Source organism: Podarcis tiliguerta (genome assembly GCF_965153285.1).
Source record: "Podarcis tiliguerta genome assembly, chromosome: 4".
NCBI classification, from domain to species: domain Eukaryota; kingdom Metazoa; phylum Chordata; class Lepidosauria; order Squamata; family Lacertidae; genus Podarcis; species Podarcis tiliguerta.
This window is the reverse complement of record NC_139537.1, coordinates 25805759-25827272: the sequence shown is the minus strand read 5'-3', so window position 1 is coordinate 25827272 and position 21514 is coordinate 25805759. Positions and strand designations below refer to the sequence as shown.

At 45.5% G+C, this 21514-nt stretch overlaps 1 protein-coding gene across 6 annotated transcripts in view; it reads left to right on the top strand.

The window, feature by feature from the left end:
* Positions 1–4031: 4031 nt before the first annotated feature.
* Positions 4032–21514, top strand: part of SLC7A1 (solute carrier family 7 member 1) — a 49530-nt gene continuing 32047 nt past the window's right edge. Inside the window, exons 1-2 of one of the 6 annotated variants that reach the window (XM_083437144.1) lie at positions 9627–10140; positions 11897–11948. The gene's annotated coding sequence lies outside the window, so the exon portion shown is untranslated. Of the gene's footprint in view, positions 4181–9320; positions 10141–10377; positions 10539–11896; positions 11949–21514 lie in introns of those variants that run through there. The other 5 variants (XM_083437141.1, XR_014510332.1, XM_083437140.1 and 2 more) reach the window with 5 other exon arrangements.

Below are 21514 nucleotides of genomic sequence, written 5' to 3'. Positions count from 1 at the left end.
TTAGTTCGCCTGTCTTCCCAAGTGATGTGTAAAATTTTTCAGAGACACCGTTGATGGAATCTTTCGAGGAGTTGGAGGTGGCGTTTATAAGTGGTCCATGTTTCACAAGCAGACAGTAAGGTTGGTAGTACAATAGCTTTGTAAACAAGCCCCCCCCCCCTGTCCCCAGCACAATAGCACATTTTACAAAAGGTAGAGGAGCTCAACTTGAATGATGTTCAGGATTTTGGTGCAGGGAGCAGAGTGCCCTTGTAAGGTACCCTAGAGGGTGTAACGGAGGTCAGTGCCGGAGCTTTTCCAGAAGAAAGAGTTTTTACGAACAAAGGAAAATAAAAGGAAGATTGCAAGGCAAATTACTAAAGGCTTCTCCCACAAGGGAAGGGTGGAGAGAGATATTGAAAGAGAAGAGGCAGGGAGCCAAGGGCAGCTACCCGGTGATGTTTCAGCATTCTTGGGAAAGGTGGGGGAATTGAGGGAAGCTGGCAAGAGACCCAGAGAAAAAGAGAATGTGATGAGATATCTCTATTTCATCTAATGATCTTTCAGCAGCATGTTGGGAGTGGAGATCCTCAGCATCAAGGTAAATCCAAATAAAACAAGGGCCCCAAGCCACAGCAAGCCTTCACCAGGGCGGTCACAAGGTGCAATTATGCAAAAGCCAAGGCTTCCAAGAACTGCTCGCTGGGCCGCTCTCAAGAAGAGAGCAAAATTCAAGAGCACAGTGGGTGCCTAGCCAAGATCTTTGAGAAGGGCGAAAGGGCTATGGGCAGTGCCAGGGGTCAGCAGTACCTTTCTGTCACATGTTAGCAAAGGCACATGGCAAAGATCACATGGAGAGCACTGAACTCAGGGGTCTAATAACTGCTATTAACAAAATCAGCTCTGTATTACCCTGTTTGTGGGTAGATTTTTTCAAAGGAAAATGTGTACTTTTAAAATACAGCTAGGTGGTTTTTCCGCTGTTGTAACATATTTATTGAAAGTTTAAAAATACATAACTACATGTACACCAAACATGGTGAGACGCAAACAAAAAAGAGAAGAAGAAAAAGAAAAACAGAACCTGTGCAAAAGGGAAAACAAAGGGGTGAGGGGGGGGGAACCCAAAACTGTCTATTTTATAAGGTTGTTATTGTACTTCACCAGATCTTAACCTATTACAGTATTTGTAAGAATGGATTCCAAATATCATTGAATTTGGTCATTACATCTGGCAACCACAAATGCTTGTGCTGACATAATGATTGCCCTAGAGCAATGTTAAATCCCACCCCCAAAGTATGGTACGCACAGAAATGTTAATTCAGGGGTCGGCAAACTAAGGCCCACAGGCTGGATCAGGCCCAATTGCCTTCAGGATCTGGCTCGAGGACTGTCTGTGGATCGGTGTGGGGATTCTGTTCGTTCAGGCGTGCCATTTTTTCTGCACCATTCCACCCCCCACACCACAGCGGTGCCTCCTCCCTCCCTCCTCCTGGCTTCTCCCTGCCCTGCCTAGAGGAGGAAAGATGCTAGGCTGAGCTGGCTGAGCGCCATTTTAAGCAGCCCCTCTCCGGAGCTAGCCCTTTCGCGTCACTTATCTTCCCCCCACCGCCGCCGCCTTGGTCCTCCTGTGGGCCAGAGAGTGGAGCGGATGAACTTGCTCTGCCTACCTACAAGAAGCAGCAGCGGCAGCAGCGGTGGCAGCCCCAGGGAAGGTAAGGGCAGCAGCTGGGGCTGGGAGGAGGACTACTTTCCCCCCTCTTCTTCCAGCTCCCCTCCCCCTGGTGCCGTTTCTCTGGCCCACCACAAGGTCTGAGGGACAGTGGACCACAGGGCCATCTTTAGTAGATGTGGCGCTGGGGTGCCAATATCCACACAGTGCCTCAGAATTACCATGGATAGTGTTGGAATGGCCATAGCTGTGCACTGCCAGCCATCCAGGGAGTGGGGGGGCCGCAACTCTCCCCCATGCCGCTAAGGGAGAGTGATCCCCGCAGAGGCTTGGGAGGGAAGCTGCATGCCCGCCAGCCTTTTGGTTGACGGGGCGCAGCTGCCGGGCATGCAGGGAAAAGGGAGGCCGCCGGCAAAGCCCCCACTTGCTGGGGCGCCCCTGAGGGGCCAGTGGCCTGGTGCAACGCACCACTAAGCCTATGGGGAAAACAGCTCTGGTGTTTAGCCTGTGGCTAAAATTTTTTGCCGACCCCTGTGTTAATTAATTGTTTAATTAATTAATTAACCCTATCATATGACTTAGCATTACTCTCTCTTTTCTCTCTTTTGCCAGCTAGGATGTTCCTTTACTGGTGCCACTGCTACCCACAAGAGCACACTTCAGTTCCCTGACAGGTACAACTTTTTCTCTGCACAGTTCCCCGGGAAGGAACCGCAACAGAAGTATAGCATCCAGATCAAGGGAAGTAATAGTACCACTCTATTCTGCTTTAGTCAGACCACACCTGGAATACTGTGCCCAATTCTGGGCACCACATTTTAAGAAGGATGTTTACAAGCTGGAACATGTGCAGAGGAGGGCAAACAAGATCATCAAGGGTCTGGAAACTATAATAATAATAATAATAATAATAATAATAATAATATATTTATATCCCGCCCACCTGGCTGGGTTTCCCCAGCCACTCTGGGCGGCTCCCAACAAAATATAAAAAAATACCCTACATTAAAAGAGTCATTAAAAACTTCCCTAAACAGGGCTGCCTTCAGATGTCTTCTAAAAGTCAGATATTTATTTCTAAAAGTCAGATGTTTATTTCCTTGACATCTGATGGGAGGGTGTTCCACAGGGCGGGTGCCACTACCGAAAAGGCCCTCTGCCTGGTTCCCTGTAACGTCGCTTCTCACAGTGAGGGAACCGCCAGAAGGCCCTTGGCGCTGGGCCTCAGTATCTGGGCTGAACGATGGGGGTGGAGATGTTCCTTCAGGTATACTGGGCCGAGGCATAACTAAGCCTTATGAGGAGCGCTTGAAAGAGCTGGGTATGGTTAGCCTGGAAAAGAGGAGACTGAGAGGAGATATGATAGCCATCTTCAAATATCTTAAGGGCTGACACATGGAAGAGGGAGCATGCTTGTTTTCTCCTGCTCTGGAGGGTAAGACTCAAACCAAAGGCTTCAAGTTACAAGAAAGGAGATTCTGACTCAACATTCGGGAAAAACTTTCTGACAGTAAGAGCTGTTCGGCAGAGGAACAGACTCCCATGAGAGGTGGTGGACTCTCCTTCCTTGGAGGGTTTTAAGCAGAGGTTTGAGGGCCATCTGCCATGGATGCTTTAGCTGAGATTCCTGCATTGCAAGGGGTTGGGCTAGATGACCCTTGGGTTCCTTCCAACTCTTAAGATTATATGATTCTATGTTGCGGCACTTCCTGGGGGCATTTAAAAACAATTTGTTTATTTATTATTTGCAAAATCTGGTTGGCTTTTAAAAAAATTATTATTAGAATTTTCCCTATTAGACAAATCTACCCACCCACCAACAGTACAACATGGAGCTGATTTTGTCAACACATGAAACCACTATGGGAAGGAATCAGGTTGATCATCCATCCATTCTTCCTTGCCGTCAGTGAGACATGGAGGGCTTATCTTGCTGCAGTGATAGTGCTCGAGAAACTCTTTAGACATCCTTTTGATGCTCCAAAACATTGTTAGGTCAAGAAGGCACTATAAAAGTGAGGCGAGACGAAGCTCTTGGAGCTGTTCAGAATGCCAGGGCAGACTGTTTTCTCCACCCCCCCCCTTTGAAGGGAGGCCCCAAGGCTGACATCAGCAGTGGGCCTTGCCAGGTGTCAGTGCTGACCTTGATGTTTTTCCAAGCCAACAATGGACATACTTACTTCCCACCTTCCACCCTCCTTCAGTATTTTGTTCTTATAGCCCTTTCCAATTGGTTGATCGTGACAAACATTCCGCAGTGGCCAGGCTGGCCACACACTCAGACTTGTAGCAAGCCGGGGTGAAGGTCACTACTGACGCACACAAGTGTACAGTGGAGAAGGGGGAACATAAAACGTTAGATTGTACATTGCATACTTGTGGCGCAGCTGAATCAGGTTAGAAACGGGCCCTGCGTGCAACAAGGAGGCCATCTCTTACAGAAGCAAAGTTAAAGAGAGCTCGATAAATACCGGATTGGCTTCTATTTGCTATGGAAGATCTAGAAGTGAGAGCATCTGGGTGACGGTAGGAGTGTTACACAGAAGTAGCTAAGAGAGGTGTTTAAAAACGACAATGAAGACAACAAAAATTGGGGGCAGACATTTAAAGCACAAGGCCTCCTCTAAAGATTCCTGGGAACTTTAGTTTCTTTCTGCCCCCAGAGCTACAATTATCAGCACCTTTGACAAACTAGAGTTCCCTGGCTTCATTTGGAAGAAGTGATGTGCTTTAAATGTGTGCTGAATATGCTTGTTGGTCACGAGCAAAGGAGTGTGTTGTGCAAGTTCCACTTTACTTGAGGAAAAAAAGAGCCAGCTATTAAACTGAGAGCTGACAGGTTTCCATCTCCTACCTTTCTGTAATGCTTTACTTCTAAAAGATAATGACTGTAATGATAGTTCTATTTCTGTGGAGAAGGAAGGCTTTTTGATGTGGGAGCGTGGGCGCAACTCCCCCCTCCATCCTTTCCACATATATATTTGATGTATACATGATTCATTTGAAGTTGTATAATGTAATCCCTCAGAAACTGACAAAAGTCAATCATTCCAAACCTTGCAGAATCAGGCATGCTTTTATTATTAGCTTAACAATTATGGAGAGAATTGGTTTAACTTCAGCAGTCTCCGCAACGTATAACGATAATAGTTCAAGGGGCCAGCCATGGAAAACACGAATTTCTCTAAACGGTGCTCCATCAGCAAACAGCAAGGCCTTCCTGATGTTTCAGGATAAAAGAAAAAATAACTAATCCTGAAACCAGGTGGAAACTGCATGCAATTAAATGTAAGTCCGATAGCCAGGGTGCTGTGATCCAACTGTTTGCATTCAGATAAAGTTTCTGATGCGCACCTGAAACTCTCCTTTGAGTTTAACTGTCATATACAGTATAGAAGAGCCCCAGCTGTGTATCAGAGCACACCTGAGGCTCTGGAGTTTCAAGCCTTTTTGAATCTGAATTAGCTATTTCACAGTGGGCAGATCATCTAGAGCCAGGGCTTTTTTGGCTGTGGCTCCGATCTGGTGGAACACTCTGTCACAAGAGACTAGGGCTCTGCGGGACCTGACATCTTTCCGCAGGGCCTGCAAGACAGAGTTGTTCCACCAGGCCCTTTGGCCAGGGCACAGCCTGACTCCCTCCTTCGGCAATCTTTGCGGAGCTCTGGCCCAATGGTTGCCATTGGTTTGATTTGAATTAATTTTATAATGCATGATTTTAGAGTGTTGTGTTGTGTTGTTTTATTGTTGTTAGCCACCCTGAGCCCGGCTTCGGCTGGGGAGGGCGGGATATAAATAACATTTATTATTATTATTATTATTATTATTATTATTATTATTATTATTATTATCTGGGCAGCTTTTCAAGACCACTATTTTTCAAGGGGGGTGGGGAAGAGAATCAAAAGGTCCTTTTCATTTGTAACAGTGTTTAAAATGATAAAAACATGCATAACTCTACTAGCATTTTCCACCAAAACTGCAATGCGTTTCTAAAATGCAGGTAGGCGTTTCAATCAAAAGTTAGTACATTCTAAGTGGAAGAAACATATTTCTGTTACTTGTGTCTTAATCTCTTCTCATTGCAACTGAAAAAGGGCTATGGGATATAATAAATAAGAAGGGCAAGTGGGAAAGAAATGACTTGTAAAAGAATCTAAATTGCACCGGGTTGTTCCTTATTTTTACTGTGAGCTGGTCCGATGACATTGCAGATTAAGAAAAGGGTGTGCTATGTGGTGTATTCAAAATGAATTAAAGTTCTACATTAATCTAAGCATATTATATTTTTTCTCTTAGCCTGCCTTAGGCGATTAAGAATATATTAACTTTTGGATTAACAACAATAATAAGACTTTTTAAGGGCACAGGCAAAAATGTATAAAATGCAGTCCATATTTACATTGCTCGAAATGGAAGCAGACTTTGTTATTTACTAACAGGGTTCGGCGACAGTATCTCCAATGGCAGACGATGATAATGGGAGCTGTACTCCCAACAGCATGAGGAAAGTCATGGTTAGCATTGCTCTAGGTAACTTGCAACCCCCTAGTTACTGTTGGACTCCAAGTCCCATCTTCCACTGTGGCCAATGGGCAGAGATAATGGGAGCTGTAGTCCAACAACATCTGGAAGGCCACAACCCTACCCCTGGCTTATGTTAATGTTGAGAAATGTGGTTATAAATTCAATGTGTAGCCACTCTGGGAATATATGGAAGCTCCCTGGACTTAGACAGTGCAAATTTAAACTGATTAAAGCATTCCATCTTCGCAGGGAACCCTGAGAATCCTAGTTCTTTGAGAAGGGACCAAGGATCTCAAACAGAAGTTTTCTGCAACTCACCAACTGCAATTCTCCTCCTCCTCTTCTTTTTTTTTTTGGGGGGGGGGGAGGAAAAACCATGACAGTTAAAGTGGTATAAGGTTGATGGACATTTCTGGTGTACTGTTTCTCCCTTGTTTTTTTCATTACGATTTGTGGAAATACATACCATTGTTGCATAGATTGGTAGTTGTATGTTTACATTTTTGAAAAGAACAATAACAAGAACCATTTATTTTTAACCCCACTTTAGCCACAAAGCAGGTTTTACATTAGTAGCAACCTTATAAAAAACAAATACTCAAAAAAAAGAAAGAGAAACTTATTTTACAATATTTTGTAAAAACAGCAAAAAATAATAATGGTATATTGAAGACTAAGGATGAAAGCCTATGACTTACACATGGAAACCAAGCCCATTGAAATTGGTGGGATCTACTGTTGAGAAACATGCACTGGACTGGACAGCACTGCATGTTTACAGTGGTAAACATGCTTACTTGGAAGTAGAGCTTTTTGAACTTCTTAAGACTTTCAACTAAGGCTGCTCAGAATTATTGTCATTTGTGAAATTGATGCCTGCTTTTTAAAAGACTCACGCAACTTGGGCCCCCCAGATTTTTCTGAACTGCAGGTCCAATCACCAACCAACAATTGGCCATGATGGCTGGGGATGATATGGGTTGTGATAACACTTGAGGACCCAAGGTTGGGGAAAGCTACGCTAAAGGGTGCAATTACCCTTGCAGCACACAGTAATCTTGAAGATCAGCTGAAGAATAGCTATTCTAATATATCCATTTAAAGCATTTTATCCTCCATAAAAGGCGTTCCAGAGCAGCTTGCGTAAGATCAATAAAGACAGTCTCTTCCTGCAAGCTGTTTCAGGCAGATTCCATAAAACCACAATGACTCATGACTCAGGTAGCAGTCCCAACCCCCTAACTAGGAGTAAGCCCCATTGAATTCAACAGGACTTACGGTACTTATAAATAGAAATTGATTGTACTGTTAAATCAGGTAGAGACCAATTTTAGTGACAAGTTACATGTTTTAATTAGACCCTCAGTCTTACATTTGAATTGTTAGGTGGCTCCATCTGTCAATTTTTGTTTTCTAATAATGAAAATAATTTATTAAATGTCTTTACCACCCTCCATCTGAGGATCACAGCGTAGTTTACAATAGAAAAACACAAAAATACATACCATAACAAACATAAACAATGCTCCTCCCCTACAGTTTAAAAGGCTATATGTTATTTAATTAGCCAAAGACCTGGGAGAAGAGGAATATTTTTGCCTAGTGAGCCTCCTTGGGGAGAGCATCCCCAGTGCCGGATTTACATATGAGCTAAAGAAGCTATAGCTTCGGGCCCCACTCTCTTGCCCCCCCCCAAAAAAAAATTAAAGGAAAAAACCTGGATGCACATTTCCAAAATATAACATAAAAAACAAATAAAACCTATATACAGCAAGTGTTTGGTGGTGTGTAGGCTCCTATGATGTAAGTAATGGTAAGTAAATTACCATATAGCATATATTCAACACAAAAAAAACAGTGCCAATTTGTTGTTGACAAAGGACAGCTGGACATATAAAGGGCCCCATTACCTTCAGTAGCTTAGGGCCTCATCAAACCTAAATCTGGCCCTGAGCATCCCACAAGCAGGAAGTCACTGCAGAAAAGGGTCCAGTTCGTTTCATATGGAGAGAGGTGGCCCTTAGATTGCAGACTCTTCAATTGTCCCTACTCTTCCTGGGACAGTCCCGGATTTATAGAAGCTGCCCCTGTTTCTGATCTGATCCCAGAATGTCCCGCTTTCCCTTAAAGGTAAAGGTAAAGGTACCCCTGCCCGTACGGGCAAGTCTTGACAGACTCTAGGGTTGTGCGCCCATCTCACTCAAGAGGCCAAGGGCCAGCGCTGTCCGAAGACACTTCCGGGTCACGTGGCCAGCGTGACATCGCTGCTCTGGCGAGCCAGAGCTGCACACGGAACGCCGTTTACCTTCCCGCTAGTAAGCGGTCCCTATTTATCTACTTGCACTTGGGGGTGCTTTCGAACTGCTAGGTTGGCAGGCGCTGGGACCGAGCAACGGGAGCGCACCCCGCCGCGGGGATTCGAACTGCCGACCTTTCGATCGGCAAGTCCTAGGTGCTGAGGCTTTTACCCACAGCGCCACCCGCGTCCCCCCGCTTTCCCTTAGGATGTCTCTATTTTCACCGAAGAAATGCTGGAGCGTATGAGACTGTAGATCGCTTCATCAGATGCATGAAGTGTTATTCTGAGTTGCTGGTGCGTACATATATGTGCATGTGCTTCTCTATTTTGATATACATATCTATGTGGTTCCGGTTGGGCAAAGAATCGTAAAGGAGCAAGAAGAAAACGAAATAACAAAAAAAAAACCCACGTTGTTAGCAGCGGTTATTCACAAAGCAAACAAAAACAGCATTAGACGGCACAGACCCGTCCAGGCTGAACACCCCAAATAAGCAAGCCTAGTGTGGCATGTGGTTAGACAGTGTTCTCGAAGCTACAAACATGAGTCTGACCAAACTGCGGGTGGCAGTGGAAGACAGGCGTGCCTGGCGTGCTCTGGTCCATGGGGTCACGAAGAGTCGGACACGACTGAACGACTAAACAACAACAGTGTGGCATGCCATTGCCCATTGCAGTCTTCCTGCCTTGACGAACGCAAAGCAGAGGTAGCGTGGGCCGGGCTCCGTCCCCTCTCTCCCCCCGCCCTCTCGTGCCCCCTCGCGCTCTTCCTCTACAGCTGCCCCCTCCCTCCCTCCCCTTATCTCTCAGAGCCTTTCCAGTGACGCGGGAGATAATGACACACACGCGGTGACGCTTTGAACTTGCCTCCTCCGAGCCCGGGGCGGGGGAGGAAAGGTAAGCTGCGTGCGTGTGGCGGGGGAGTGGAGGGTACAGCCGGGCGGAGAAAGGAAGGAAGCCGAGACGCAGCTGGCGCGCTTCACAGCCCTGCCCTCGGAACACACCCTTTGGGCGGGAATGCTGAGTGTGGAGCGGGAGAGGCGCGCGCGCGCTCAGCCTCCTGGGACGCGCCTAGCGGTGCCTCGGGCGCCTTTCCAAACGTGCCAACACTGGGACGGGCAGAGGCGGCGGCGGCGGCAGCCCTGGGCTACTGCGCCTGGCTTGACCGCCTCAGCCCGCGGACACTCCTGTCGTCGTCGTCCCTCAATGCCCTTCTCTTCAGACGGCAGCGGAGCGCCCGCTTCCCGCTCGGCGGCGTCCTTCCCGCCTCCTTCCCTTGCTATAATAAAACCGCCGGAGGGGGTGGAGAAAGGGCGAATGCGGCGACGCCGGCTGTGAGCCGCTCGGAGTCGCTCCCCTCCTCGCCTTATTCCCCGCCCTCGGCTGCCTCCATTCACAACCGAGGAGGAGGAGCCGCCTCGACGCGTAGAGACGAGACCGCTTTGCTATGCAGGCAGCCCTGCCAGTTTCAGCCGCCACCGGCAGCACCTTTTCGGCCCGCTCCTGAGATCGCGGCAGCCGGCGAGGGCGCAACTCGGCTTCCCGCGCCATTTCTCGGCCGCCACGCGCTCCTTTCCCTTCCTTCTCTCTCCCTTTTCCACCAGCTGCTGCAGCCGCTGCTGTCACCGTTTCACCAGGAACTTGACCGGGCACAGGCGGGGTGAGTAACCGGGGTGACCCCCAGGCAGCGGTTTCTCCCGCAGCCCCTCTGCCCTTTCTCCTCCAGCTTCTATACAAAACAAAGTCGGCTAGATCGCCTTGCTAGGATGCCCTCTTGAGCGGGAGAGTTGGAAGGCTCAGCCGGAGAGCGTGAGGTGGGGAATCGGGGGTGGGTGGGGGAAGCCCCGGGAACACGCGGGTCCGGTTCGCCCACATCTTTTTCTCTGGCTGGCTGGCTTTTCCGCCCGGCCCGGCCGCCTTCTCACTGGGCGAACATGTGCTCCGGACCTCAGCCACATGCTACGCGAGGAATCCATTTTGCGAGCAGCGTGGTGCATGATGCAATATTTATAGTGTAAGTCACGGCGTAGAGGAAGTCGGAAGGGACGCCCTGCCTAGGTAGATCGAATCGGGGATCATGCGGCTGGGGTGGGGGTGTTCAGATCGCCTTTTCGTTTCTCCCCCCCCCCCAATTCCACCATCCCCTTCCCACATTGCGATTTCCAGAGGGTGGGCAAACTCTCCCCTTCCCCAACTGCGCACCGCAGGCATATGATGGGCTGATCTAGTTTGTCTTTGGGAATGAAAGGCGTCCTGCCTTAAATGGCGCTTTTTTTGGTTCACAAGTGTGTGTGTGTGTGTGTGTGTGTTGCGGGAGGGGCGAGACATTACTACAGTGCATTTCCGTCTTTGGTCTTAAGTGTTTATGGAGGGGACTGCCCCAGGACTACAGTATTAGCATCTCTCATACTTTGGCTCGAGATATTCTTCTGATGCAATTCACCTACGGATTACATTAGAAGTAGTGAGCCAGTTATTTACGGTAAAGAACCTTCTTGGCCTTCCTTGCCAATAATAGCAAGGGAGCAGAGAGGTAGGGCTAAATAAATCCAAGGCATAAGATGTGTAGGAACTGCTGCTCAGACTCATGTGCTGAATTCTCTGCTTTTAGGTATCTGTTCTTCCATTTTTTGGGGGGTGTAATCAGATATTCCTCCTAGGTGCTAGATTCCTTGCTGCTTTTAAAGAAACCTGAAAACTAGAACACAAGCAGTTGTAATGAAGCCCAGATAAGGCAAGGCAGAGTGCTTGTGTTTGCCCAGCATTTAAAGCCATAAAGTTGGTTTCAGTAACTTTTGCCTACTGCCTCTAAACTGCAGTGGAAATTTTGAATGTGATTTGGAATGCACGGATCCAGTTTGTTTGCTTAAGTTTCTAAGGGAAATTGCTGCTGTTAGGGGCAGGAAATCACGTTAGGATAGTATCAAGGGATTGTTAATCACCCTTGATGTCTGATGGCTTTTTAAGCTAGCTGTTGTTGCTAGTTATTACTATAGTGGAAATATGCCACATTATTTATTTTTAAGAGTGAATGTACTGTACTTTCAAGAATCACAGTTACTCCAACATAAAAGGAACAAGCCCTCATCAAATTCCTTCTAAACTCTTTGGCAGGTTTGCACTAACAGGGTGTCATTTGAAAGCCAATACTTATGCAACTTTCATTTTTGCAAAGTTACTTATGGTGCTTGGATTCAAATTCTGAAGTCTTGCAAGTAACCCATAGCACTCTACTGCCAGACCAAAAGCTACCTAGATAATCTGATACCCGAGCTGCGACACCGCTAAATAAGTGGAAGCCAGAGGAGAACTTTGCCTCACAGTTACTTTTAAGCGGCTGGAGGATACTCTTGGCTTGTGGGAATTGGGTCATAAAGGTATAAGCAGCCACGTCATCAGAATATTGCCCTTTCTAGGTCAGGATTGCATATCAGAAACCCAGTGTGACTCTTCAGGTCTTCAGCAAGGGTATGCTATATTCTGCAATTTCCTTTAAACTGAAAATTCTGGGGAATGACGGTACCGTGTCCGCTATGAAAAGCACATGCTCCTTTTCTGTTTGTATCTTAATATCATTGTGTATCTTTTAAGTTGTCCAGTTTTTAAAACAGACTTGTTTTCAATTACAGGTATTCTAGTTTTTTTATATATATAAAAAATATTGATAAAACATTAACTTGCGTTGAGTTTGCGTTGCAATCTGAAGCAATGTTTAAAGTTGTTCCTCTTCTTGGTTTGCTGCTAAACTTTGCATGCTTTGTTGAAGCCAGAGTCACTGGATACAAATAACAAAGCAGTGCTAGCGCTTGGAATGTTTTAGTAACAGGTATCCAAAGTTTCACATACATGCTTGGCCTGGTCAACATTCCTTCTCCTTTGGCCACAGTGAACTGGTTGGGTTGTAACATTGCCATAGCCTTGTTTTGTGAGAACAAGCCTTATGTTTATGTTCTTCCTCCTTCCTCCAGTGTTGTCACGAAGAAGAGATCAGAAGCTTTTGATTCTGTTTAGATGCAATTTAGCATTGTGTCTGAACCTGACAAACTTCACAATGATTGGACACAATTACAGATTACAATTTCTAGTTAATCAGGAACGGAAATCTTAAATCTTCTTTCTTCATCTGTGTGTGATGGGGAGTAGGGGGGTTCATACAAGCCCAAGGCATGTAACAACAAACCATAGTTTGTTAAATCTGTACCATGCCCATAATATTAGCTGGTACCAAAATTTCGCAACTCCTGGAATGACCTCACCTGATGCTGAGATAATAAATAAAAGCAGTGTTAAGTGTGTGAACTGCTTCAAATTAATGAAAGCTTCCCTCCTTTTTATTACTTCTGCAATTAAGATTCTTTTTATAATGATTATAAAATAATTATGGTGTAATTATATGAGAACAGCTTTGTTTCCACTTGCCTTTTGAGACATTTTGCCTGCAGATGCTTTCTTAGGAACCAATTCAAACAATGTTTTCTCACTCATTAGAATAATCTGTTCAGATGAGCAACATAGCACATGAGCTACTAGGTTGTGCGGCTCAAAGGAGTATCTGAAATCTCCAGTATTCATTTCAGAATGTAAGGCGATTCATGTGTTACGATGATCACACACAAATGGGGCTGTTCACCATATTGTCAGCTGTGTGCTTGCCTGAGGAGCAACTGGCCTCAGGTGTGTTTTGTTTCTTTGATGTTGGCATGGGTCTTCTATAACTGCTCCGAGGAAGAAGCTGTGGGGGAACTAAAACAATAAGATATGATAAAATAGGAAATCTTGATGAGGCATTCTGGCAGGAAATTCGCATCAACTTGTACAGTGTTGGGACATGCAATAACCCTTTCAGTCTAGTTATGTCTTTGTTTGCTGAGAATTAACAGTGACCAGGTATATTGAGAATGTAGTTTTGGCTCTCCTCCTAATTAGCTGATTAGCCTTCTGTGAAAGTGACTCTTTCCCTACTCTGCTTACTTGTCTCATTAACTCTTCCTTCGTCAGTGCAGCCTGTTGGAACTCTGGGTCCTGTCCTGCCTTTACAGTTTACAGTGACCTCCCAATTCAGCCATTAATTTTCTTTCATGCTTTTGTTTGGGTTTGTTTTCCTTCCCATTATAGTGTTTCAGCTGTTGGAAACAAACTTGGTGATAGGTAAAGGATTAAAACGGAGAGTTTGCATCTCACTGCCACTTACTATTATGCCAGCATGCATAAGGATGTAGGAAGCTGATGCACACTGAGGCAGATGGTGGGTCTAGCTAGCCTGGGATTGTCTACACTAGCCTTCCCCAAACTGGTGCCCTCCAGATGTTTCAGACTACAACTCCCATCAGCCTTAGCCAGCAGGCTAGTCTATACTGATGGGCAGCTGGGTTCCAGGCAGGTGTCTTTCCTAGCCCTATGTAGACGAACCAAGGACATTCTGCATGCAACTCATGCGCTCTAGAGTTGAACTATGGGCTTCCCTATAAATATCTACATGTTGATGCAGAGCCAGCCCAGGGTGCTTTGCCGCTTGAGGCAACCCCCGCTCCTGGTGCCCAGCAGTGCCTCCGCCACCATGGATGTGCCCCACTGCTCTTGTGCAGTGTTAGAAACTCAGATATATGAGCTAGCTGCCAATTGGCCCCTTAAACCAGGTTTACAGTTGCCAGAATGGAATGCCTCGTTTTTGGGCCAGAGGGCTCTAAAGTCATATTTTTTTAATACGACTTTTGAGTTCCTGAAATTCATTCTGATTGTGCAGATAAAATATAACGGATAGCATTCATTGTGTGTTGTTAGTGTGTGAAAACAGCCAAGTTCCAAGGATCCCTGGGCATGCTCCTCCAGATGGGGCAGATGGCAGGCACCATCTTGAAGCCCAGGCATTTTCACTTGGTCACAAGTGGCCATCAGCCAGGTGCAAAATGCACCTGATGAATTTTGAGCACTGTTCCTGTGGGCATGGCCTGCCACTCCCGTTCCCCCTCCTTCTCCTTGGGTGCACCCCACTGCTACCATGGCGTGTGAGGGAGTGGCAGCAAAGTTGAGTGGCGCTTTCCTTGGGTCCAGATCTGCCGCCAGAGTCAACCATGTTGCCTCGCTTTATGGCCCTGTGTTAATACCTGGTTTCAAACTGGAGACCTTTTGTGTGTTAGAAAACACACCAGGGTCAACAGATGCAAATACATTTTTCTGTAGAACCTTGTTTTCTCTGTAACCAGTAAACGGGGAACCTCATTAGTGGGCAGCTAAAGCTAGTGGGGCTGGGAGATTCTTGCAGGAAAACAGCCACATTTGGAATGACTTAAGGTGGGTTCCATACAGCGCTGCGATGCGTAGGTAAGAGTTTGTATTTTATGCAGAGATTTAGTTTGCTTTGTGCTGGGGGTGACTTACTTGAAACAGCTTGCTTCAGTCTAGGCACTTGTATTCACTGGGAAGCAAAGTTTGTTCGGTGGGATCACTGCATTTCTACAAATACAGATAAGCACAGTCTTCTCCTTTCTCAAACAGTTGAACTTGCAACTGGTGACCTTTTAGGTAAAGATCCTCTCATTTTCTGCTGGGAGAAGAGCAGCATTCTTGAGAATCCTCAGTCCTTGATACCTGAGTTGTGAAAGTCCTTGCTTGGGCAATACGTGCTCCCTCCCCCTTGAGTAAGTGCTGTAAAACTTGCTTTAAGAATAGGGAAAAGGCAGATCTCATATAATTTCTACCATGGATCTAGGGAAGTGGTGGAGAACCTTTTCTGGCTGGTGGGCCAGGATACTTTTCTCCACCCCCTAGTGGAGCCACCCATCTGTCAATCAACTGACATCACACTTTGAAGTCCTGATTGTCTGCAGCCTCCACTCTCCTATTTTGAGCTTCTAGGCTTGTGCCTTGACATCTGCAGGGAATGCCCTGCCCACACCCCCAATCTTTTTCTTTGGACTTCGGGGAGTTGGATATTGTCTGTAGACCAACAGCCAGTAACCTGACTGGGTGGGGGGGAAATGTACTAATTGCATTATTTGTCATAGCAGCAACCAAAGAAATCAATACGACATAAATAATATTAATTGCCTATTGGAGAAATAATAAGATAATACTGTATCCAAAGATAATCCGCTAAAACAATTCAACAGCCCAGATAAAACACATTTTTTTATTGGTAGGAGCAGCTGCAGGCTAACAGTACAGTAGAACCTAACAGCTCAGTTGCCCAGAAATACCTTTATCATTTTGCTTAAAGAAGGGTTTTTGCAGCTTCTGTAGTCTTGCTCTGTATTTAGCATTGGGCTCCTGATACTTCAGGGGCATTTCTCGTTTTCTGTTCCGACAGCATAATCACTGTTGCTTACCAGGATATAGTGGTGGGGAGGTTGGGGCTGTGTGAGAGTGCCTGTTTTGCTCCACTGGTGCACTTGCAGAGCTCTGAACTCGCCACACCCCACCCATTCAGCTGTACTACCCCAACCTCCTCACTGCCTGGTCCTTTTAAGCAGTAGTGATACAGCAGTTGGGAGGGTGGCGCTGCAGCATTTTGCCAGTTGCTCCAGATGATAACAGGGCAGTAGCCTTTCCTATGCTAGCAGGTGGAGAGCACTTTCCTAGCACTGCCAAAGTGACTCTGCATGTCGCAATATCTTCTGCAGTTAAAGGAGTGGCACTTTTTAAGCATTGGAAGTGAAAGGGAGACAAGCAGTTGTAGCCTATATACTATGTCTCTGAGCAGAACACAGCTCTGAGTTACAGATTGTGCACATGTCCTGCATCTTGGCAGGAAGAGTGTTTTCTCCCCGGATCAGTACAGAAGTTACATTTCTAGATCTCTAAACTGTTTCAAAGGGCTTGTGGCTCTCCAAATTTCTTCCAGTGGCTTTCAAAGTCTTTCAGAGCAGATGTTTGACTAGCTGCTGCTGCCAACTTCCAGCAGTTCCACTGAAGCCACACTTGTTGAATTTCAATAGAGAGTAAGCTTGCTCGAGATGGTTTTCCTATATCGGCAAAAGCACAATAAAGGAAATAATGAACAGGTAGATTTCTCAGAGAGAAATGCATCACTTAAAGCAGTAGTGCAGCTTTTACATATGTGGAAGGGTTGCGGTTCAGTAATTGAACATCTGCATTGCATGCAAAATCCCCTAGGCTTAATCCTGGACATCTGAAAACCCTGAAGAGCTGCTGTCTGTTAGTGCAGGCAATATTAAGCTACTGCTCTGACTCTGTATAAGGCAGCCTCCTATGTTTGTATGACTTAATAGACAATTTCAGTCTGCCAAGTGTCACAATCCGGTTCTTAGTACTCCTATTGTTTGCTATCAAAAGTTATTGATACACAGGAAAATAATCCTATCGTCTCCATTGCAGGAGGAGCTTTAACAAAAACTGGTTGTTCCTTAGGTAGTACTGTCAAACAAACACACTGTCCTGGGTAAAGTAATTTTGTTTGGATAATGCACGAGGTCCAAGGAATACGAAGTTTCAAAGCAAATACAAAACAGTGTGGTGCATGACTTAAGAAACCGTCTTTGATTATAGACGTGTTCATGCAAGTGACTTGTAACGCAGGCAGGCATGAACGCATGTGGTTGTAGGATAAAAGACTTAAAATCATAGCAAGAGCAAGCCAATTTATAATCTTCCAGGATGGAATAAATCAAAAAACAAACATTGGAGTTCATTGTTTTGAATTTGAAGATGTTAAAACGGAAGTAGGACATTTAGTAGAACTAATTTAAGGCTGCAGCCCTAAGAATGTAAAAAGATGCAATTGCATCTATTAGATGCAAAGGCATCTAATAGAGCATCCTAAGTGGCTGATCAGATACCTTATGGGAAGTCTGCATGCAGGACATGAACACAGTAGCATTCTCATCTTTCCCAGCACCTGGTGTTCATCCTGTGCTCCATGAATGTGTCTAGTAAGGTAAAGGTACCCCTGCCCGTACGGGCCAGTCGTGTCCGACTCTGGGGTTGTGCGCCCATCTCGCTTAAGAGGCCGGGGGCCAGCGCTGTCCGGAGACACTTCCGGGTCACGTGGCCAGCGTGACGAAGCTGCTCTGGCGAGCCACCACCAGCGCAGCACACGGAAACGCTGTTTACCTTCCCGCTAGTAAGCGGTCCCTATTTATCTACTTGCACTTAAGGGTGCTTTCGAACTACTAGGTGGGCAGGAGCTGGGACCGAACGACGGGAGCTCACCCCGCCGTGGGGATTCGAACCGCCGACCATACGATCGGCAAGTCCTAGGCACTGAGGTTTTACCCACAGCGCCACCCGTGTCCCATGAATGTGTCTACCCCTCCTTAAATTAAAACTGTCATAAGTTGGTTCTGTCACTACATCTTGTGGTAGCAAATTCCACTGTTTCACTATGCATTACTATTACAGTACTATTTTACATGTTCTGAATCTTCTGACATTCAGCTTTATTGCATGAGACAGAAAGAAAAACCTTCTTTTTCTACTTTTTCCACACTCTGCCTAATTTGTGTCTGACAGCCCCACCCATCTTGATTTTAAACCAGGGAAAGGAAGTGGATATGGTCAGCAGGTTAGATCCAAAACTGCCCCATCCCCGCAGATCACTTTGAGCTCTCTTACCTGTCAGTCAATTTATTGTAATTGGTGTACAAATAATATTCACTAAAAACAAAATGATATGCAAAGAACCTTCCAAAGGTTAAGTTGATCACTGTGAAATTATCCTGTGGCACTACTACTTAAACAGCTTAGCTGTTTGCCTGTTGACTTCTGAGCCCAGTTCTAGGTTGGCATCTAAAGCCCTGAAAAACCTGAGACCCAAATGGGAGAGCACCTTTTCTTGTATCAACCTGCCTCTACATTACAACCAGTCAGTGAGGCTTTCTTTATAGTCCCTGTCCTGAATAAGTTGTCTGGTGTGAGATCCTTTGGCAGAGGCTTTTTAGTGGTGGCACCACGGCTGTGGAACCTGCTCCTCACTGAGCTGATTAATGTGGATTTTTTAAAAAATTGTATATAAGGTATGTGATCCCCTGGATATGATGATAGCCCAATGGATGCCCAATCGTGCAAAAATTAGGAACATTTCCTCACTACTAGGAAACATAACAAAATTAGCTAAGGGGTGTGTGTGCTGCTGGTCTGAGTATAAATGCCTCCTGTTGGCTTGGTAGTATTGGTTGTGTGGCCTATCCATTCCAGTACCTTTTAAAGAGTTCTTGCAAGTTCCTTTAAAAACATCCCTGTGGAATTTAGCCTCTTTTCCAGATGATTATTAGCCAGCCTAAGTTCTTCCAATAAAACCCCTAGTCTATTAAGCGCAGCACATTCTTTATAATCGTATTGTCCGGTAGAGCCCTGCCCGTTAAGTCAGCTTGCAGGAGATGCTTGTGGGACTTGCATTCTTGGTTTCCATGGCGATATTACAGCATGACCTGATACTTTTATGCTGCCATGTCCCCCCCCCCCCCTCAGAACTCGGGCCTAGTTCTCTCTGAGGTAGTAAACCTTCAGTAACATTTCAAATGGCAGGGAGCCTTCATGAATGAATGCTAACCTACACAATACTTTTCCTATCCCCTATTTCTCTAGACATGCTATATTTCTATGTGCCCATAAAAAAAAAAACACCCAACAGTCAAATGTTTGGACCCCACCAGCGTGTCTGAAGTGATGCAGACCAGGTTTAACACCTCAGTGGGAAGTAGGCCTCATTCTCTGCACGTTGGGGGTTTTGCCACAGTAAATGTTGGTTGCGTCGCCTTTTCTAAGTTTGCATTAAACTTCCCATCCCTTAAGTGATGAGGTTCTGCAGTTTCCATGGCAAGTGTGCTGTTTTCTTCTGGCGAGCATAATAAACTCCAGTTTCCCTCCTAACCTGGTGGTGGTGGCAGGAATCTTTGCCACCGTTATGTGGCCCAGAGAGGGCCTAGGAACCCTAGAGGAACTCTGCAGGTAAGCTGTGCCCCTATCTAGTGGGGAGGAAATCTGAAGTGCTTGGGGTACAGAGACAAAACTGCTGGGTTGGGAGACTGCAAACTGTAAATCTTCCCTCCTTCCAGAAGAAGTGCTAGGAAACTGCCAAGCTCTGTGTACATTGATCATGCTCTAGAAATATAATTTTATGTATTTAAAGAAGAGCGGGGGGAGCCGGAGAGAGAGAAACCTTGCATTTCCAAGGTTTTAAGAAGGAAAGTGAAAATTGCTAGGGTGTGGATACTTGTGTTTTATGTCCCTCTCTTGCACGCTCACTATTACATACACTCATTATGTCTAGAAAGCAGGATGTGTAGGACCTTTGTTGCTAGAAGATCTGAACATTCCATTTTAACTGAGAATTCGTTCCACTTTTACTGAGCCTTCTGTATCAGCCCCACAGATTGTGCCTGCGTTTTCTTTCTTTCTCTTTTAGAAAATTGCAGCCCACAAGGAAAATGAAACCACCTCCTATGCATTAAAGACATCAGCCTTATTCAGATGCACAATCTTCAGCTTATTTAGCTAAGAACGATACACACTACGTATCAAACGTGGCAGGGATTTTATTGAAAGCACACTTCCTTGTGATGGTGTAGATTAAAGACCACTTCCTAGAAAAGGGTAATCTGGGAGTTATACAGCCAGCTTGGGGTCTCCACCTTTTAGATTTTCTTTATAACCCACAGAAGTGGTACAAATTAAGAGTCTCAGATTAAATTCCGAAACCATCTGTTCCAGAACGATCCCCCAGATTTCACTATAGTTTTAGAATGTGTAGCCTGAAGACACTAATCACTAAATATCGGAGATATGAATCGGTATTCTCAGTACTTGTTTTTTCTGAGGGCTTCTTTATATAATGCATTTTTACACATGAAATGTGAATGCGACAAACAGGTGTTTGAAAAAATGTGTCCTCTGGGAATGTATCTTAGAGCTGGTATTGGCCACAGGTCCCTGCTGAGTCTGCTAAACTTAAACTTGTTTTTCTTCATACAGAACAATTGGTAACTATCTGAAAGATGATAGTTAATTTGGTTAGAGTGTGGTGCTGATAATGCTCAATCCCTGTGTGGGACAGCTGCAAATTCCTGCATTGCAGGGGGTTGGACTAGATGATCCTGAGGGACCCTTCCAACTCTATGGTTCTGTGAATATACATTCCTAATTTCCTACTAGAACGATTAGCTACCAGTGCACATTCAATTATGTATGAGTGAGGCAGCAGTTATGAGTCACTTTTTCAATAGATGATAATATTCCTTTCTGAGTCCAGCATTTTTAAAGCTTCCGTTCTTTTTTGTATAGGATTTGTAAATGTGATTTTAATTAAGGAATATACTGCATATGATCATCTCCTTTCTGCAGGGCCTTTTGAAGCCAGGATCTTGAGCATCTTCAGCAGATTAAAGCCACAAATCAGGCGTGGGGTACTTTTGGCCTGCCAGGTCTTATGGGACTCCAACTCCCATCAGCCCCACACAGTATTACCAATAGTCAGGGAAGATGGGATTTGTAGTCTAGCAACACCGGGAGCTCCGCAGCCACATCAACTCTTATGTATATATTGTGAATGTAGCTGTTAGGTCGTGACTGTTGTGATCCTTTGTAGAACAGCATGGTGAATGTGCTTTTGCTCTTGTGAAAATTATGAAAGTTTGATTATTTCTCATTTGGTTATTGAAGAATTCCCTCCCCCCATTCAATAATTTTAGCTGTTATGCAAGCGACGTAAGTTGCATTGCCTTTTCATTAATAGGTGTACATATATCGCAAGAGTCAGTACCCACCCTGGGCTCAATACCCACCCACTTTTTAAAAAAATAAAATGACTGACATTAGTGTCTGAAGGCGAATAAGTGTGTGGGTGATGCTGCCATGGCAATGCTTTCTATTGACAAGCTGTTCAGTTCTGATATTGTCACTTACTGAAATACCGTTAAAATGTAAGGTGCGTGGGTACATGTGCGCAGCACACACACACACACAGCCTGTCACTCAAGCCTATTTGCCAGCACTGCAGGAAAGAGGCATTCGGTGATGATGCAATTTGAGCGGTTTGTTGCAATCGCTGCAGAACTGCTGGGGAGGTCCTGTTTAAAGAA